Raw genomic sequence first — 7265 nt, 5'->3', positions numbered from 1 at the left:
AACTAAAATATTTTTGTAGCAAAATTGAAGTTTTGTCCTGACTACAAAACGTCTCATGATGAGCAAGTTTACTGTCTTCATTAATACTTTATAGACATTTTGGCTAAGGTCCAGAGAACAGTACCACTTGTCTTTAATTGGTGTTATGTAGTTTTTGCCCTCTGTTGTGTTGTTTTATTTAAAAGGTGCTCTTGGCTGAATACTTGTCAAATGCTTGACATTTCCAGAGTTTTAACTTCCATTTGTAAATGAAAAGATTTACACGGGTGAGAAACACCGAAAGCTAACAAGATTCTTTTTTTTGACGCTTAAAGAAAATTTAAATTTTTCATCTGGTATTTTCCCCATAAATGTGGCTATTTTGATCCCTGAGATTTTACTAATTTCGAACACCTTGCATGCATCCCATTTCTCCCAATTAGATCCTTAACTCGTGTCTTTCCTTGTCCTTTAGACAGTAAAAACAATCAAGGAGAAAGGAAATGGGGTTAAAGGTTTTTTGTAGCAAGTTTCGATTAGTTTAACAATTATCCGAGTCTCTTATATGTCGGATCATTAACAATACTTGTGATCTGGGTGCAGTAAGTGTAAATAGATCTTATTCTATTCAGATTTAATGTGGAGGGCGTCTACAGTTCTGACTTACAATATAATTTTAGTGCTTCTTTTCAACTGTGTAGCTTTCCACCTTCTCAAATTTAAAAACTTTACAGTCCCCTACTTGTACAAAAAATATGCAGAACAACTAACTTGAGGTCTTCCTGGTCAGTGTTGCAGTCTCAGGCTTGATAAAGGACATATGAATTTGTTTAATAAACCTCACTGGACCAGAAAAGGATGACGCTCGACTTTGCCGTATCTCTGTGACAGGAGGACACACAGCCAGAGAAGCAGCAATAAGAAAATAGGAACAAGCTGGCGCAGGAAGCAGAACAAATCAGAATGAAGGTATCAGCGGCTCTGACATGTACGGGCATGTTTTGATGGAAACAGTTACAATTTCTTGTCTAATTTAAAATTTTTCGAGGGATCATTTGCTTATGAATTATTGATTTAGGAAGCTCAGATGAATGGCTTTTTCACTTTACCAAAGTCACCTGCTGCCTCTGGCAGATATGATTTCACTTGACATTTTGCATATGGTGTAAAGTCTCAGTCATGCTTTGCAATTCAATGAGCTGAGGTGGTGAAACCACAGCTAAGTTAGTGAACTAGTTCATCAAATTAGTCTGGTTATGCAATGCTGATTGATTTACATGCAGTTTATATCGAGCATAACTGCCAAGAATAACTTTTTTAGTGTGCAGTGTGTGAATTTTATGGTTTTATGGGAAGCAGGGAAAGCTGTGATGAGAGGTAAAATAAATTCTTTCTCATCACATAAAAAGAAAAAAGAAAACAAAAATATTCAGGAATTAGAAAAAAACATCAAATCACCAGAAGAAGCCTACGCGTCCCACCAAGATCAGGAAACATTGAAAAAAAAAACTAGAATTAAATGAGATAATTGATAAAAAAACAAAATTCTTAGTACAAAGACTACGCTTACAAAATTATGAACATGGTAATAAATCCGGTCAATTTCTAGCAAACCAGCTAAAAATAAATAAAGAAAAAACAACTATATGTGCTGTTCAAGATTCATCTGGGAACACAATATATGAACCGATACAAATAAACAACATTTTCAGGGATTTCTATAAAACGTTGTATTCACCACAAATAAACCCATCTAAAAAAGAAATTGATCAGTTTTTGGACAACATAACTCTTCCAAAATTATTAGACACTCAAGCAATGGCACTGGATTCACCACTGACATCAGGCGAACTCCAGGAAGCCCTGATAAGTATGCCCAATAATAAGGCTCCAGGTCCAGACGGCTTTCCTGCAGAATTCTACAAAGAATTCTGGACGATTCTAGCACCAGTTTTCTACAGAACGTTGTTGGAAATCAAAGAAAAGGGCAGACTTCCATCAAATATGAATTCTGCAAACATTAATCTCCTGCTAAAACCAGGCAAAGACCCTGTATATCCCTCAAGCTATCGTCCAATATCCCTTATAAATGTAGACCTTAAAATAATCTGCAAAGCTCTCTCAAAGAGACTGGAGAAAATAAACCCCCTCTTAATTCATCCTGACCAAACTGGTTTCATAAAAGTTAGGCACTCATCAACAAATACACGTAGATTACTTAATTTGATAGACCACTCATACAGTAAAAACCTAGAAACTACAATATTCTCTTTAGACGCAGAAAAAGCATTTGACAGAGTTAACTGGAAATTTCTATTTGCAACTTTACACAAATTTGGTTTTGGATCCTCTTTCATAAACTGGTTAAAAATATTATATGATTCCCCAACAGCTTGTGTCAGAACAAATGACCAGACATCCTCCAGCTTCTGTCTCTTGAGGGGCACCAGGCAGGGATGCCCACTCTCCCCTTCACTGTTTGCAATTTTTATTGAACCACTAGCAGCAGCAATTAGACAGAATTCAGTAATTAAGGGCATAAAATGCAAGAAAGTGGAACATAAAATCAGCCTTTATGCGGATGATGTGTTACTCTTTCTCCAAAATTTACAAATCAATATCTCTGAGGTGATTGAATTGATAAACTCTTTTGCAAGAATATCAGATTACTCAATTAACTGGTCAAAATCTACAGTCCTACCGATTAATTGCTCCTTCCATAATTCCTCTTCTACACCACTGCAATCGGGAAATATAAAATATTTAGGTATTAATGTTTCTCCCAAGCTTGCAGATCTAACTAAATTAAACCATATCCCACTTTTACAGAAGGTAGAAGGCGATCTGGCTAGATGGAAATGTCTACCCATATCACTCATGGGAAGGGTTGCCGCTATAAAAATGATGGTCTTACCAAAAATAAATTATTTATTCTCAATGATCCCAACTAAACCGCCACAAGATTGGTTCAGATATCTAGATTCATGTATGTCCAAATTCCTTTGGAAAAATAAACCCCCACGTATAAGCTTAAAAACACTACAAAAGACCAAGGATAAAGGAGGATTAGAACTACCTGACTTTCAGCACTACTTCTTAGCCAACAGGCTTCAGTTTATCTCAGGATGGCTAAAACATACCCTCTTAGATGAACCTTGGCTAGATGTAGAACAAGCACTTTGCAATAATCTAGAGATTTCAGATCTACCATTTATCAGCTCAAACATCCAACGACATGAATGCTTTAAAAGCATCAACATCAGTTCTTCTCTGACAGCATGGTGGGAGTTTCTAAAATTGACGGAGTCTTCATTAATCCCATGCAAACGTACACCTATCTGGAACAACCCTGACATATTACAAAACAATAATATGATAAACTTTTCAGATTGGAGTGGTAAAGGAATCAAATATTTAGAACATATACTAGAAGGAACAGAATTTATTTCATTTGACAGACTAGTTACACAATATGGGATCAACAAGAAAAGATTTTTAGAATATCAACAAATTAAATCCATAGTAAAAAAGAAATTTAAACCGGGTCAAGTTGAACTACAAACACCACCAAGTGTGGTTCAATTTCTTACTCTTAAAACCCCCAAATTACTATCCAAAATATACAGAATGCTTTCTAAAACAGATGAATCAATATCACTTCCTATTGCAAAATGGGAAGCGGATTTATCAGTTAACTTAGACCAAAACTTCTGGTCTCAGATTTGCTTAAAAACCTTTCATCTAATTAGAAATCCCAGTCTTCAATTAATTCAATACAAAATACTACATAGAGTGCACTATACAGGTCATCGGATGTTCAAGATGGGCTTTACGTCTATCAACAACTGCTCACACTGTCAAACCAATACACCGGACAATTATATCCACGCTCTTTGGTTCTGTCCACCAGTTCAGAAGTTTTGGCGCGAGATATGTGAAGACTTATCAAAGTGTCTGAAATGTAACATTCCAACTTCCCCCTTAGTGTGTTTGTTGGGCAGCTTAGATAATGTCACTACAGATAAGAATATAGCCCATATGGTTTTCACTGCCCTATGCATAGCCAAGAAAACAGTCCTCATGAACTGGAAAAATAAAAAGAATCTTAATTCTAACCAATACAGAAATTATCTATTAGATTACATTAGTCTTGATACAGCCTCTGCCACCACATCAGATCAATTGCTCTGGGCTCCTTTGATTAGCTCCATCACCTAGTGGGGGTGGGGGGTCCCACCTTCGCTGTTGTGATTGGTGTGGGGGTAGGGACAGGCTTAGGGCGTCGGGGGGTTCCCCAGGAGCATCTTCCTTGGGGGGCTCAACCCGGGGTAGCGGTCATGGCCTATTAGGGGCTCTGTTGGCTCTCAGGTGACGGTTTGCTCGTGGCTGCGTGCAGCGGGGCCACGGGAGGGTCTGTGCTGACGGACGTAGGTTACTGATCTGGTAGCCTGGCTGCCCCTGGGTGGGTCCGAGATGGGCGTGAGGTTCTGGGGGCGCTCCATCTCTGGGCTGGGGCCCTGGCTGGGCCTCGGGGGCTTGGGTCCTGGTTGGTATGTTGCTGGGGTTGTGGGCGGGTGGGTGTATGGGGGCCCGGCCCTGGCGCAGGGTGCCACCAGTGCATCGAGCCACCTGGGGGGCTCTTCAACTGGTGGGGGAGGTTGTTACACCTTGCAGGAGCTCTCCTCTCTTCAGGAACTCACTCTGCAGGAGGGGGAGATACAGGAGAGGTGGAGGAAGATCTCAGCCTGGGCGTCTATTGTCTTGTGTAGTCTGGAAGATGAGTGGATGACGGGGTGGGTGCAGTTTTCTCTGTGGTGGGGTCGGGTGGGCTGTCCCGGGCTCTGTGGGGCCGGGTGGCGCTGCTGTTCTGGGACCCGGTCCGGATGGGCCTGGGCCCCCTTTCCCTGGCGGGTCGTGGAGTATGGGGGTGCCTACTGGGGTCAGCGGGGGAGCTGGCCCCAGGAAGGGGTCACTTGCCCCTCCCTTCCTTCCCTCCCCATCTCCGGCTGCCTCCCTCTTCCCGCTCCACCACAATCACCCACACATGCAGGGCCTTGGGGTAAAGGTGTGTCACCAGGGTGCAGGGGAGGCATCCCCCCCTCTGTCCCCTTCTGGCTTCTTGTGCCCCAATTATATCTCACAACTTAGACATTCACATTACTCACACTCTCATAACACATACATATAGGCTCTTGGGGGTGGGCACGCTACACGGACTCCAAAAGACCATCAGGGTGTTCACCTCACCCCTGGCGTCGTTGCCCACCTCTCAATTTTAAATTCACGTAGACACTGAGGGCTAGCAGGGGGGACTATGCGCTTACCTGCTGCTCTCTGGCAGGTAGCTCCATGCCCTCCTGGGTTTTAAATGCACCTTAGAACACTCATGCATCTACACTACATATGAGCGGGCAGAGGGAGGTTTTGGAGTCTTCTCACACCCCCATTCTCTGCGACCTGCTGGAGCGAGGGGCCAGGAGGAGGAGTTGGCCATCCGACTGGGGTCTGGAGTGTGGGGCCTCCCTGCTGCTGCGGAGTCGGGGCGGTCTGCTTCTCCCCACCGCAGGGAAAAGGGTAATTCCATCTGGGTCTGGGTGCAGTTTCCCCCTCCAGGGGCAAAGGTACCTAGACCCGGTTCTTAGAGTACGCTTGGGGAGTGTGATTGTGTGTACAGTGTCTCTCTATGTCTGTCTCCACGTTGGTTGAGTGTTGAGTAATTGCATATGAGAGCATGAGGGTGGGAATGGATGTTTGTATCTGTGTGTGCCTGTATGTCTGTGTCCATATGTCAGGTTGGGTATCAGACGCCACCTCTCTGGGGACATCTCAGGCCCTCTAAGGTATGGAGGCCTATCTCCCCCCACCACCACTTCCCCTGCCAGTGGCGGACTCCCTCAGATATTGGTGCGTTGGTGGTTCTTTGTGTCTGGGGATGGGTGCCCAGGTACACACCGGCTCACTCCTTGGTGGCTGCTTATCGGGGCCTGGAGCCTGGGGCTCGCTCGGGCCACTTCGGGGGTGGGGTGCCCTCGGCCTCTCGGCCTGGGGCTCGGTCACTCTGGCGCAGCTGGCTGCTGGCGGAGCTCACGGGCACGTCACTGCAACCCCCCCTGGCTTCTGCTCCGCGGCTACTGAGTGACCCCTCATCTGGGACTCTCCTCAGCTCTTTCTGGGATAGTGGCGCAGCTGCCCCTCTGTTGGTCTTCCTTGGTCTCTTGTGTTCTGGGGGCCTCTGGATGTCTGGAGTCTTGATCTCCTCCATACCTGCTTCATGCATGGAGGACGGGGCAGTGGCCCCCCCACACCCTCTAGCAGATCATTACATGAAGGAACCTTTTAAAAACAAGCGCGTCCATGCTCACAGGTGTACACACGGGTGCTCACACACACAAACGACACCCTTTTTGGCTCCTACCTCAAAGCACACTGTGCGCTGTCGATTTTACGTGCTGCAAAATAATGTTTAATATTTAGTATTTACTGTTATATTCCCATATATCACCGTGATGTTGTTTATTGTATTGCTCTCGTTTTCTTCTGCTTGTTTTCTTTGTTCTTTCTCAACAGGTGATCCAGGTGATGGATATATGTATTTTTTTTTTTTTTTTTTTGTCTGCTTATTTAGTTGGTTTTTGTGTTTTTGTTTTTTTTGTTTTTTTTTTAATAAATACAATAAGTAGGATTTTCTTCACAATTCAGCCTTTGTCCTTTGTGTGTGTGCATACATTGTATCTTACATTTGTTTTCCTGTGTCTTTAAAAGGTCTTATTTAAATTCACTTTGCTGCATTTGTATCTTTGTTCTCCATTGTTGCACAAACAATGAGAGACTTATGAAAGTTTAGAAGTATTCAGCCGCCTGGTGCTCACACATACTTGAGCTGTGGTTGTTGTGGGTGACAGCCGTGTAAAAATAAAGTTTAATTGGTCAAACTCTGCACAAGCTGTAACCTCTATGTATAACTCTCCCTGCTGGTAGGGACTCGAGCATAAAATTAGACCTGTGTGTCCTAGCTGTGGCATTAAGGGGAAATGCTCTCTTGCTACTCCACGTGTTTCACTTTTCTTAGATGATGAGAAGACATGGAAGGACAAGCTCAAACCTCACCAGCTGGCTGTCAAGCCATAAATACACCTTTTGACGCCTCCCCTCCTGTCATCAATAGCTGCACACGGGAGAGCCTGAAACTGTCACAGTGGAGCTGCGGTCCAGAATGTATTTTACCATCCACACTTTTACTGTAGGTATGGGCGAGGGTGCTGAGGTGAGGGAGATGACACTTTAAA

This window comes from Simochromis diagramma, unplaced genomic scaffold (genome assembly GCF_900408965.1).
Source record: "Simochromis diagramma unplaced genomic scaffold, fSimDia1.1 OVJJ01000685.1, whole genome shotgun sequence".
In the NCBI taxonomy this organism is placed as follows: Eukaryota; Metazoa; Chordata; class Actinopteri; order Cichliformes; family Cichlidae; genus Simochromis; species Simochromis diagramma.
The sequence above is the reverse complement of the archived record's forward strand: the minus strand, read 5'-3'. Positions refer to the sequence as shown.